At 40.2% G+C, this 14,328-nt stretch overlaps 1 protein-coding gene across 3 annotated transcripts in view; it reads right to left on the bottom strand.

Moving 5' to 3' along the window:
• Positions 1–1,723: 1,723 nt before the first annotated feature.
• The window catches only part of ca8 (carbonic anhydrase VIII), a 55,087-nt gene continuing 42,482 nt past the window's right edge, over positions 1,724–14,328 (bottom strand). Inside the window, exons 10-11 of one of the 3 annotated variants that reach the window (XR_008723298.1) lie at positions 3,960–4,168; positions 1,724–2,294 (exon numbers count right to left, since the gene is read on the bottom strand). The gene's annotated coding sequence lies outside the window, so the exon portion shown is untranslated. The other 2 variants (XM_055634017.1, XM_055634016.1) reach the window with 2 other exon arrangements.

The following is a 14,328-nucleotide window of genomic DNA, read 5'->3' as shown; positions in this document are numbered from 1 at the left end:
AATGTCAGATCCTCGCCTGGATCCAAATGTAATAAACACACTTCAAGGACACTGAACATAAACAGCTAGTGCCTGGGAACATATTGATGGGGCTTGTGGTCGAGACAAATATGGAAATGACATTTAAGAAACTTTTAGATAGGAATATGGATATGCAAAGAACAGAGGAATATGGATTATGAGCAGGTAGATAAGAATCGGTCTTTGCATCATATCTGGCTCAGACATTGTGAACCAAAGGTCTGTTCTTGTATTGCAATATTCTATTTTCTATTTTAAATCCCCCCAAAGGCTCCATTTTGATGTAAACATTCGATCCTTCTGCATAGATGGAAAAAAATTGACACAACACAAGAATAATCAAAGGTTGACAGTCTATGATCAAATAGTCTTCCATAAATACTGGGGCAGATTATGTTCAACTCAGGCCTCTTGACAATCACTGCTCATACAGTTCCCTGCAGCTAAACTGCTTTTTGCAACACTGTACATAGAAACATAGAAAATAGGTGCAGGAGTAGGCCATTCGGCCCTTCGAGCCTGCACCGCCATTCAATATGATCATGGCTGATCATCCAACTCAGTATCCTGTTCCTGCCTTCTCTCCATACCCCCTGATCCCTTTAGCCACAAGGGCCATATCTAACTCCCTCTTAAATATAGCCAATGAACTGGCCTCAACTACCTTCTGAGGCAGAGAATTCCAGAGATTCACCACTCTCTGTGTGAAAAATGTTTTCCTCATCTCGGTCCTAAAAGATTTCCCCTTTATCCTTAAACTGTGACCCCTTGTTCTGGACTTCCCCAACATCGGGAACAAACTTCCTGCATCTAGTCTGTCCAACCACTTAAGAATTTTGTACGTTTCTATAAGATCCCCCCTCAACCTTCTAAATTCTAGTGAGTACAAACAGAGTCTATCCAGTCTTTCTTCATATGAAAGTCCTGACATCCCAGGAATCAGTCTGGTGAACCTTCTTTGTACTCCCTCTATGGCAAGAATGTCTTTCCTCAGATTAGGAGACCAAAACTGTATGCAATACTCCAGGTGTGGTCTCACCAAGACCCTGTACAACTGCAGTAGAACCTCCCTGCTCCTATACTCAAATCCTTTTGCTATGAATGCTAACATACCATTCGCCTTCTTCACTGCCTGCTGGACCTGCATGCCTACTTTTAATGACTGGTGTACCATGACACCCAGGTCTCGTTGCATCTCCCCCTTTCCTAATCGGCCACCATTCAGATAATAATCTACTTTCCTGTTTTTCCACCAAAGTGGATAACCTCACATTTATCCACATTATACTGCATCTGCCATGCATTTGCCCACTCACCCAGCCTATCCAAGTCACCTTGCAGCCTCCTAGCATCCTCCTCACAGCTAACACTGCCCCCCAGCTGCGTGTCATCCGCAAACTTGGAGATGTTGCATTCAATTCCCTCGTCCAAATCATTAATATATATCGTAAATAGCTGGGGTCCCAGAACTGAGCCTTGCGGTACCCCACTAGTCACTGCCTGCCATTGTGAAAAGGACCCATTTACTCCTACTCTTTGTGCAGGTTTTCAGCAGGTTTTGCTGTGGCTGTCCCACAAGGCAGAGTTGTGGCTGGACTCAGATCAGCATATCCCAATGCCATCTCCAGATCACCCAAAAGCCAATTGACAGCTCAGTCTGATCAGAGTCCATTTTACATATATTTTAATGTTTATATTTGACTTTAGAGATACAGCATGGAAACGGGCACTTCACCCATTCACACTAGTTCTTTGTTATTCTACTTTCTCATCCATCCCCTACATACTAGGGGCAATTTACAATGACCAATTAACCTACAAAACCACATCTTTGGGATGAGGGAGGAAACAGGAGCATCGGCGGAAACCCACGCAGTCACAGGGACAATGTACGAACTATGCACAGATAGCACCCAAGATCAGGATTGAACCTGGGTCTCTGGCTCTGCGAGGCAGTGGCTCTATCAGCTGTGCCACCGAGCTGCCTCTTTAAGATATAAAAACCATAGAAATGATCTTTAAATGTGTAAATGAAAATGTAATGTATTACTTTAAGATTAAAATAGCATTAATATCAAAATAAACACCTCTGTCAATCCAGGTTGGCACTCCCATTTAATAAATAGGCAGCACCAGAAGCTATAATGCGGTGAACAAAATATATCTGATCTTTCATCTTAACACCTTTGAGATCTTCATCAGTCCAACAGCAGAGCAGAATGTCAGATGTGGCAGCATCCCATGTCCAATTCCTTCCAGTCTTCTACGTTGCACTAGATTGACAAGGGGTTTATTTAATTAATCTTAATGTTCATAATTAATTTCTACACAGAAATAATTTGAAGTAGATTTTTGTATTTCAATTCTTATTACTTGCACCTATTTTGACTGTTTTTAAATATCTCCGATTATTAAGGTGCCAAAGTCAGGAACAAGTTAACTCATGCATGGCAACAAGCCTCGAGCTGTCTGAAGACCAGCACCCATAAGCATCGCAATCCAACCAATTAATAAAATCCTGTCAGATTAGCTCATGAATGTGTATATCTGACCCCCAAACAACCCATTATAAATTCAACACTAACCAATGTAGATATGATCAGCTAAAGACATATTATTATTATTCCATTCTACTGCATCATGCTCTTCTCCACCATTTAAAAGCTGGCAGAAAAATGCAGCTTGCATCTCTACTGGTTAAAATACTCTGACCAGAAACAAAACTTGACGCTCTCTCACAACACTAGACTAGAATCTTTTCTAATATAAACAAAATATTAAAAACTAGCTAAACAAGAGTTTCCAGTTCATTATGTGGAAGTAATTAAAGACTCCCCACCCAGTTTAACTGATGTAGATAAATTGGCCAGGACATTCAATTAATTTGGTATAGTTTTAAAGCAATTCACCACATACATATGCTAATGTATATCTTGCATATCCCAATGGAATGAAAGAGAACAAATGTGAAAAAATATGTAGATTTGATTCACATTACAAAAACATTTTATAGAAACAACAGCTTTTACAGTAAATTTTGGAGTTATGCTTGAATAATTGCAACCATAAATTTGCAATTTGGCTTTAATTTTGTTAAGTCCTTTACTTCAAATTTGTTTTTTGCGTTTGCCATACCTCCCAATGCATTCAATGAAATTGCCTTAAAATGATTGTACAAAGTGCAATGAATATATTGTGTTTATTCAGTTGAGCCCAAGCATTTAAATTATAAATTACAGAATACTGCATTTTTTAAACAAAATTTTGCCCCCTCCACAGTTTTGAGCATGTAGTTCGACTGCACCTTCAGGTTCACCCATCTCCTCTCCTCTCCTCTACCACGCACACACAAAAAATCATGAATTAGGGAATTATTCAGGAGTCTTTCAATATGCAGACTTTTCAAACCATTTTGTTCAAAATTATATTAGTATCTGATAACAGAATCACATTCATTACAAAAAAAATGTTTTGATTGGAGAAAATTCACTGCAGAATATCTCTCTCCCCTCCGTGTAGAATTTGCATTAACTTTAAAGTACAAGTTGGTGGAAAATGTTGAAATAGCGTGTTTAGTATTAACCAGAGGAAAATCAAATGGCTATTGAAATCATCAGTCATTTTAAAGGATTGACAAGTTCTTTTTTCTTGCATTCTATGCAATTATATTCAGTCATGCAGATAACCCTTAAATCACATTGGTATTGTCTAGGAGCAAACTTATCTTTTGGCCCTACTAAATTGCGAGGTCTTACTTTCCCAAGCAGCAAAGAGCTAGCAAGTACCCCATATGTCAAGCTCATAAGGAACTTCAGAAAAGCACATCATTATTAAATGATATTAAATACATGATAGAAATTTTGCACATTAACGAACAACTATTTACAAAAGCCAAATGCATAAACAGACTACAAAACAATTATATGAAGCTTGGGCACCTAGAATGAGCTCTTGTTCTGGTGCATCAGCTCTTTCTTTCGGAATATTTAACAGGACTATGAGAACAAACCAACTGCCACAGCTGCTTTTCAAGACTGCATTAATTATAGAAGGCAACACAAAACATGCTTTGTATTTTGAAGGAGCAGCAGCTTCAGAAAGATCCATTTCTCATATAGTGGGATACTGTGGGCTCATTGTCTTCACCCTGTTAAAAAAGAATGGCACATTCATGCTTGAGAAATTCCTCAGTGGAGTTCACCCTGTTCATTTAACTGATCAGACAGATGGAATAATAAGAAAACAGTTCCAATATATCAGCAGAGTCTGCCACTGTAGAATTGTCTTACAAATTATTCAATAATTTTTATCCATGTGCTATTCAACTGGGTTTGAAACAGTATAGTACATACATATCTCTTTAAACGTTCAGTGTTTGTGCATCACAAGGTCCCATCAGGTTTACATGAAATGCAAACAGTGAGAGAGCCATACTATTTTATTCTGAACACAAAGAATTCCAAAATTCTAGCCTTAAGGACACAACAACAATTAAGGGCCTGAAATAGTTTACGTTGTTATTTATCTTGCCCATACCAGATCAATTCAATCTAACAAAAATCAGAAGATTAAAATACAAAGAAACATTGCACTGATGTTGGACCTGCAAATTTGGACAAAGGCGGCGGCTGCTTTTCAGGGCAAATCTATCAAACTCTTAAATTGGCTCAAATATATAATGCAAGTTTTAATTAAATTAGGACACAAGAACAAGAAGATGAAATAAATCAAATACTATAACCCTTGCCTCTGGATTCTGCACCTCTTTAAAAACAGAAAAACAGCTCTGTTGATCTTCACAAAACAGCTGTTTCTCCACACATTCACCTTGTACTTTGATGTGGTTATGTTATGTTGGGTTCCCAGTGTTGCAATCTATTCAGTTCAGAAGTAGTTCATTGGCTTCAAACCACTTTGGAACATCCCAAGATATGAAATCTAAATTGGGAATATTTTCTTCTGGGATTTGTAGGAAAGAAAGGGCAATGTGACATGCAAGGAGAAGGAAATGCAAGGGTCAATTTTCTTTCTTAATTACAATTTGCAAATCATGATGCAGATACCGTTTCTTCATGAAATCACAGGAAAGGGACGCTACACTCAACTGTACATTTAGACTAATCTGATGTCCTTGTGTACAGAAACCAGTTGGTGCCAATTCTGCTTTTAATTTAAGGACTGCATTTATGAGACAAAGTTTGAGACAATTTATCAAACAAAATATCTTCCAAACAATCAAAATATTTCTGTGCATACATGCCATCGATGGTTAAAATCACATACAAAATGCTTCCACACAAAGCACACACAAATGCTTCCACAAATTTGCTTCCCCCACTCCTCCCAACAATAACACGATTGCATTGGTAAGGTTCGAAAGTGGTCAAATCTTGCAAGTAATCTAGATCATATGAAAAATTAGATCTTCTTTCAATGTGGAAACAAATCACTGGAGTACTTTGTTCTTCTATAAACATCCAACCAATGTTCAAGGTGCTCATGAGAAATTACCAATCCTATTTTCTCCCTTACAAGCCACTTGAGACCAGGCCAAACTCTCAAAACTGGACCCTGTATGGCAAATCAGAACATAATTGCAGCACCTTTCTGATCAGTGCAAGACGTACAGCAACCAAAATTGAAATCAAACTGGATGATTATAAATGTTATTCAAAATGTGGGCAGTGTTGCCACAGACATTACCTTCTCTGTCCATTCGTTGTCTTATAAATATCAGGGCGAGCTTTCACCTTAAAATTGCTGTAGTCCTACATTTGTGCTCACATCCCAGAAAGAAAACCAGAACATTAGCAGACTATATAATATAACCATATAACCACATAACAATTACAGCACGGAAACAGGCCATCTCGGCCCTACAAGACCGTGCCGAACACTCATTTTCCCCTAGTCCCATCTACCTGCACTCAGACCATAACCCATAATTCCTTTCCCATCCATATACCTATCCAATTTATTTTTAAATGATAAAATCGAACCTGCCTCCGCCTCTTCCACTGGAAGCTCATTCCACACAGCTACCACTCTGAGTAAAGAAGTTCCCCTCATGTTACCCCTAAACTTCTGTCCCTTAATTCTGAAGTCATGTCCTCTTGACATCCATGGCAATATGATAGTCACATATATCTAATAATATAATAGTAATATGGTGTGTCACTTAGAATGTAAAGTGCCTCTAAACATCTTCTGTTAAAGAAAATGAAAATTTGCTGGATTAACTTATTAATCAGATGGACAAAACATTTCCCAGCATGTAGAGTATGTAATTACAACTGCAAGAAATAAATGATTTGAACTAAAGGCCTCTGAAGAAAAGGTCATAACATAGCAATTCATGCCTTACCAAATTAATATTTCATCTGTTTTGGACCCATTGCAGAATCATGGCATTGTTTCATTACAGGAAGCTACCATTCCACCTTCTCTGTCTATGTCTTCTCTGGTGAATGAATCAGCAGATATTGGTGCTTCAAAGAGATGCTAATATTTAGATGATGCGTCTTTAGATAATTGAAATGAAGCACTTACATTACGAATTAGTTTCATTTTGTTTAGAAATACAGTGTGGAAACGGGTCCTTCTGCCCAAAGAGTCCAAGCCGACCAGCGATCCCCACACACTAACACTACCCTACACACTAGGGGCAATATTACAATTATACCTAGCCATTTAATCTAATAACCAGTATGTCTTTGGAATGTGGGAGGAAACTGGAGATCCTGGTAAAAACCCACAGGGAGAAAGTACAAACTCCATACAGGCAAGCACTTGTAGTCAGGATCGAACCTGGATCTCTGGTGCTGTAAGGCAGCAACTCTACCATTGCGCCACCACGTTGCCCGAATGTTAATATTATATTAATTCAATTAACAAAGCAAAATCATAGCTACTATCACAATAATATTTATGAAATATTCTTATTCCTACTACAATTGGGCTAGTGCCACAATTGAATAACAGGGGGTGTGATCTCGCTGATTCTCAATTGGATCATTAAGATAATAAGAACACATGCGTCAGGCTGTTGTTCACCAACTAGAGCTTGGCATTCAACACCATTATTCCCTCAAAACTTCTCAAACTCAAAACTGGGTATCAGCTCATCCCTATGTAATTGGATCATCAGGGGAATCACAATCAGTATGAACTGGGCTCATCACTTCTTGTTCAATAACCATCAACACTGGAGGACCTCAAGGTTGTGCGTTCAGTATCCTACTCTGCTGTCTTCAAACTCATGATTCTGTAGCAAGACACAGCTCCAACCCCATATTTAAATTCACTGATGATACGACTGTTGTTGGATGTAGAAAGGGGATGAAGAAAGTTTGATAATCTGATTGAATGTCATTCTTACTCTCAATCTTGGCAAGATCAACAAGCCGATTGTTGACTTCAGGAAATGAGAGCCAGGGATCTATAAACCCATCTTCATGGCCAGGATGGGATTGTGGTGGAGAGAGTTTACAACCTCAAGATTCCGGCCATGCATTCTCTGAAGATTGTTCTTAGGCCCAGCAATAAAAAAAGGTTTAAGGGCCTTTTCGGCGACTGCCGGCACCCGTCATAGGTCGCCGAAAATTTTCAATGGGTGCCTATGATGGGTGCCGGCAGTCGCTGAAAAGGTCGCGTAAGTGGGACAAGACCTTAACACCTCTATTTCCTTACAAGATTTAGTACGTCACTGAATACTCTCTCAAATGTCTTCAGGTGTATGGTAGAAATTAAACTGACTGGTTGAATCACGGTCTGGTTTAGTAACAAACACGCAAGAATGAAGAAATCTGCAGAGGTAGACATTGCACGGTTCATCACAAGTACCGACCTCCCCACCAAAGGGATCTACAGGCTGCCCCAAAAAGGCAGCCAATATCATTGAAGCCATTGAATACCATACCAGCCATGCTCTCATCTCACTAGTACAATCAGGAAGGTGATACAGGAGCCGGAAACCATGAATATCAGGTTCAAGAACATCTTCCCAACAACCATCAGGTTCTTAACTCTGCACACTAACCGTTACCTGGACAACCATGATCTCCTATGGTCTTTACCTTTGGTTGCACTACAGGCTTTGGGTATGTACAATCATGGTTACCTAGTATTACTGATTATTATTAATTTATTGTAATATTGATTGTGTTTTTGTTCCAACGGGCCAAGCAACAAACATGAATTTCGTCGTGCCGTTGCCAATACATATGACAATCAAACACTCTTGGTTCTTGCTTATCACTTCAGTTAGGAAAACAAGATGCATTTCTAAATTGAAGTGTTTTGGCGAGTTCTTGCTTCATCTTACACTTTGGAAATTGAGTATCATGAAGGTTATTTAGATGCCCTACATTTGTTCTTTTGTAAAAAAAATGGCTTGCATATGGCCCCCATTTCAGGATTACCACCCTGTCTTCAATTTTATCTTGATGTTGTAAATTTAAGCCAAACCATCAATATTAACATGGTACCAAATTGATAGTCTTCATTTTCTGTGATAATTGTTGCAATAAACTTTACAATGTCTTGGCTATCATAATCAAAGACTAATTAACTCAACAGCAATTTCCAGTGACATTAGTGCAACTTTTAAACTATTAAAAATAAACATTCAATTTTTCCACTAAAATCGTGATCATCAATTCTTTGCACCGTTGGTTATTTCAGATGGTCGTACTTGACTTTCAAAAACATTTGTTCACAACTTCATATGTTCCAATTCAAGCCATTTGGCCCATCAAGTGGCCCTATTCAATCATGGCTGATCTATCTTTCCCTCTCAACACCATTCTCCTGCCTTCTCCTCATAACACCCTTACTGATCAATACGGTTAATTTAAAAAACATATTAACTCCATAGCTGTCATCAGAAACCAAATACAGATGTACAAAAAAAACTCCATTGTACCAAATAAAAATGCAGTAAACAGGGTTGTTTAAGTTCTATAAGGCTACCTAAAATATATGTTTATATCAGTGATCATTATATTGGTCACATTTGTCAGATAACTCTGGGGGTACTATGAGCAGGAGGTACAAATTTAAAGAAAATTAAATCAAACACCCTACCACTAAAATTTAATGTATTACAAATACCTTTCAAACTTAATTCCATGACTCCTGACTTTTGCATGGTTGATCACCAGCCTCTAAAATCGTTTTACTTTAGAACATGATTCTTTTCCCCTCTATTTTCCATACACCAGCCATCTAGAAGCACTGATCCTGTTTTTGGACACAGCAGCGATGGAGAAAGATCCTACCAAGACAGACCCTAGTATGCTACACAGGTTCAAGAACAAGTGGCCTATTATGATTACATCCATACGGCTACTGTCCACAAGTTCAGCAGATTACCGGGCAGAATTTGTCGGAATCGAGCAGCATGAAGAAAAAAGGCTATTTCAGTAAATAGGCTATCCAGACAGGAATAACATCACTGAGACACAACGGAAGCCAGTATTGTTTCCCCGACATAGCTACACAGCAGAACATAAAATTATAACAAGTTCTTTCTTCAAACATGGTGGCAGGCATGCATCACTGGGACAAGGAAAGATTGGGGCTTCTTGACAAAAAGCAGATGAAGCACAACGAGGAAACAAATTTAAAATTGGTTGCGGAAAGCCAAATAAACACTGGGAAAGAAATGAAACATTAACAAAAAAGTTAAATGTTTTTTGGCCGCAAGGGAGTATAGCTAACAATTATTGATCATTACACTCCACTTCATTTTTTTAATCCTGAATGCGAAGGATCTAATTTTTTCTCAAGTGAGAAATAATTAGGCAAGATTGTCAAGTTCACACTTTTACATTATTTTTGGAGTTGGATCTACTGCCAAGAACTTTATAGTACTGCATTATGAGGTGCGCTGAGCTACGTCCAACTAAAAAGGTCATCTCACAACTCACAAAAACTGGAGTGGATGCAAATCATCCATAAACCAAAGGAACTGCTTAAGAAATTGTGCTGTTATGCTTGCTTTTCAATTGTTCCAACACTAGATGGAGCTACCTAACCTCCAAGCTCTGGCTGCACTTTCTTTAGACCAATTACTTTGGCAGTTTTTAATGCAAGTTATGCTTAAATTTATATTTCACTCCTTTTCTGGTAAAATTATTTGGTCAAAAATAACATTTTTCTATTTCCATTCGGCAATGTTTTAAAAAAATTACGACATGTTTTATGCCGCTCACCAACTTGAACTTTTGAACCCGAAGTATGTGGAACAGACAATTAAAAGAGAAATCAAAGGGGTAAAAAATGAGTTTTGCATCTCCCCCTCTGGGATAATCTAACATTTCATGAATCATGAATCATCGGCTCACTCAAATTGAATCAGTATCCTACAGTCATCATTCCATAAACTCCAATGTTGGGAGCCATATATAAAGCAAGGACAATTTCTATTTAGAACTGAATAAAACCTAGCAAGTATCCCACAGGGAGACAAACTAATCCTCCTGGATACCAATATTAGCAAATGCGTAAACCTTTGGTAGAGTGGTGTTGGCATACTCTTGTCAAAGAGACAAATACAAGACGTTACAGCAATAAGACTCATCCAGGCAGGCAATCACAAGGATCACCTGCACCTTGATAAATGCCAACATCCCCCAGCCAAACTACCTTCTCAGCTACTGTTATTTCCTTCAGACTGGCTCCAAAATAATGCAAGCAACTGAAAAATTGAAATAAAATTGTCAAGAACACTGTGAATAGACAATAGGTGCAGGAGTAGGCCATTTGGCCCTTCGAGCCAGCAATGCCATTCAATATGATCATGGCTGATCATCCCCAATCAATACCCCTTTCCTGCCTTCTCCCCATATCCCCTGACTCCGCTATTTTTAAGAGCCCTATCTAGCTCCCTCTTGAAAGCATCCAGAGAACCTGCCTTCACCACTCTCTGTGAGAAAAAGTGTTTCCTCGTCTCCATTCTAAATGGCTTATTCCTTATTCTTAAACTGTGGCTCCTGGTTCTGGACTCCCCAACATCGGGAACATGTTTCCTGCCTCTAGCGTGTCCAAACCCTTAACAATCTTATACGTTTCAATGAAATGTCCTCTCATCCTTCTAAACTCCAGAGTGTACAAGCCCAGCTGCTCCATTCTCTCAGCATATGACAGTCCCGCCATCCCGGGAATTAACACTTGTAAACCTACGCTGCACTCCCTCAATAGCAAGAATGTCCTTCCTCAAATTAGGGGACCAAAACTGCACACAATACTCCAGGCGTGGTCTCACTAGGGCTCTGTACAACTGCAGAAGGACCTCTTTGCTCCTATATTCAATTCCTCTTGTTATAAAGGCCAACTTCAGTTTCTTCACTGCCTGCTGTACCTGAATGCTTAGTTTCATAGACAGATGAACAGGGACCACCAGATCCCGTTGTACTTCCCCTTTTCCCAACTTGACGCCATTTAGATAGTAATCTGCCTTTGTGTCAAAGTGGATAACCTCACATTTATCCGCATTAAACTTAATCTGCCATGCATCTGCCCACTCCCCCAAAATGTCCAAGTCACCCTGCATTCGCATAGCATCCTCCTCACAGTTCACACTGCCACCCAGCTTTGTGTCATCTGCAAATTTATAGTATAGTATAGTATATCTTTATTGTCATTTTCCCGAGTACTCACATACCCAGAGGAAACAAAAAAACATTGCTCAACCAGTGTCCATTCAGTGTGCAGTAAAAAATAAATAGAAATAAAAATACATATATCATGAACAAATTAAACACTCTACTCTCTACTAAACATCAACAGGCGTTCCGATCGGCAGCGGCATGACAGTGGCTCTGCTGTAGTGTGTCCAGGTTGGTGGTTAGTGCGCGATACTTTGGTGCGCGATACTTTGGCAGGGGGCAAAGTCTGTTTATCAGTCTTATAGCCTGCGGGAAGAAGCTGAGGAGCATCTTGCTGGTTTTGCAGCTAATGCTCCTGTACCTCTTCCCAGCTGGCAGGATGGATAATATGTGAGTGCGATGGGTGATAGGGGTCTTTGATGATGGAGATGGCTCTGCTGATACATCTCTTCCTGTATATGTCCAGCAGGAAATGGAATGGAGCACCAATAATCCTGCTGGCGGTCTTCACAATCCCGTCTAGTTGGTGCTGTTCGTACGCCTTGCAGCTCCCGAACCAGGAAGTGATGCCGTAGGTTAATGTGCTCTCGATTGTCCCCCTATAAAAAGTTCGTAGGTGTGTAGTGGGGAGACCTGCTTTGCGTAGTCTTCGGAGAGGGTGTAGTCGCTGCTGGGCTCTCTTGACCAGTGCTGTGGTGTTGGTCGTGGACGTCTGGTCATCTGACAGGTGGAGTCCTAGGAACTTCACGCTGCTGACCCTTTCCACATCAGCTCCATCGATGTGCAGAAGTGTATGGTGTTGTTTTCCCGCCCTCCTGAAGTCAACCACCATCTCCTTAGCTTTTCCCACGTTGAGAATGAGGTTGTGGGATTTGCACCATCCTGTGAGCAGCTCCACCTCCATCCTGTACGCCGACTCATCATTGTCACTGATGAGACCCACCACTGTTGTGTCATCAGCGAACTTGTTGATGAAGTTGTTGTTGAGTCTAGCAGTACAGTCGTGTGTAAGCAGACTAAACAGCAGGGGGCTTAGGACACAGCCTTGGGGCGAGCCAGTGCTCACGGCTATGGTTTTTGATGTCCTACCGCCCACCCTGACTATGCTGCCATTGCGATAGAAAGTTCAGGACCCAGCTACATGTGCCAGCCAACATTTGCTAATGTTACTTTGAATCCCTTCATCCAAATCATTGATGTATATTGTGAATAGCTGTGGTCCTAGCACCGAGCCTTGCGGTACTCCACTAGTCACTGCCTGCCATTCTGAAAGGGACCCGTTAATCCCCACTCTCTGTTTCCTGTCTGCCAACCACTTCTCTATCCATGTCAGTACTCTACCCCCAATACCATGTGCCCTAATTGTGCCCACTAATCTCCTATGTGGGACCTTATCAAATGCTTTCTGAAAGTCCAGGTACATTACATCCACTGGCTCTCCCTTGTCCATTTTCCTAGTTACATCTTCCAAAAATTCCAGAAGACTAGTCAAGCATGATTTCCCCTTTGTAAATCCATGCTGACTCAGACCGATCCTGTTACTGCTATCCAAATGTTCGGCTATTTCATCTTTTATAATTGACTCCAGCATCTTCCCCACCACCGATGTTAGGCTAACTGGTCTATAATTCCCTGTTTTTTCTCTCCCACCTTTCTTAAAAAGTGGGATAACATTAGCTACCCTACAATCCACAGGAACTGACCCTGAGTCTATAGAACATTGGAAAATTATCACCAATGCATCCACAATTTCTAGAGCCACTTCCTTAAGTACCCTGGGATGCAGACCATCAGGCCCTGGGGATTTATCAGCCTTCAGTCCCATCAGTCTATCCAACACCATTTCCTGTCTAATGTGTATTTCCTTCAGTTCCTTCATCACCCCAGATCCTCTTGCCACTACCAAATCAGGAAGATTGTTTGTGTCCTCCTTAGTGAAGACAGATCCAAAGTACCTGTTCAACTAATCTGTCATTTCTTGTTCCCCATAATAAATTCACCTTTTTCAGTCTTCAAGGGTCCAACTTTGGTCTTAACTATTTTTTTCCTCTTCACATACCTAAATAAGCTTTTACTCTCCTGCTTTATATTCTTGGCTAGCTTACCTTCGTACCTCATCTTTTCTCCCCGTATTGTCTTTTTGGTTATCTTCTGTTGTTCTTTAAACATTACCCAATCCTCTTGCTTCCCGCTCATCTTTGCTACGTTGTACTTCTTCGCTTTAATTTTTATACTGTCCCTGACGTCCCTTGTCAGTCATGGTCGTCCCTTTCTCCCCTTGGAATCTTTCTTCCTCCTGGGAATGAACTGATCCTGCACCTTTTGTATTATTCCTAGATATACCTGTCATTTTTGTTCCACTGTCATCCCAGCTAGTGTATCTTTCCAGTCAACTTTGGCCAGCTCCTCCCTCATGGCCCCATAGTCCCCTTTATTCAACTGCAACACCGACACCTCCGATCTGCTCTTCTCCCTCACCAATTGTAGATTAAACCTGACCATGTTATGATCCCTGCCTCCTAATGGCTCATTAACCTCGAGGTCCTTTATCAAATCCTGTTCATTACATAACACTAAATCCAGAAATGCCTTCTCCCTGGTAGGCTCCAATACAAGCTGTTCTAAGAATCCATCACAAAGGCACTCTACAATGTCCCTTTCTTGGGGTCCAGTACCAACCTGATTTTCCCAGTCTACC

The sequence above is a fragment of the Leucoraja erinacea genome, chromosome 4 (assembly GCF_028641065.1).
Source record: "Leucoraja erinacea ecotype New England chromosome 4, Leri_hhj_1, whole genome shotgun sequence".
Taxonomy (NCBI): Eukaryota; Metazoa; Chordata; class Chondrichthyes; order Rajiformes; family Rajidae; genus Leucoraja; species Leucoraja erinaceus.
This window is presented reverse-complemented; position numbering and strand designations above follow the sequence as displayed.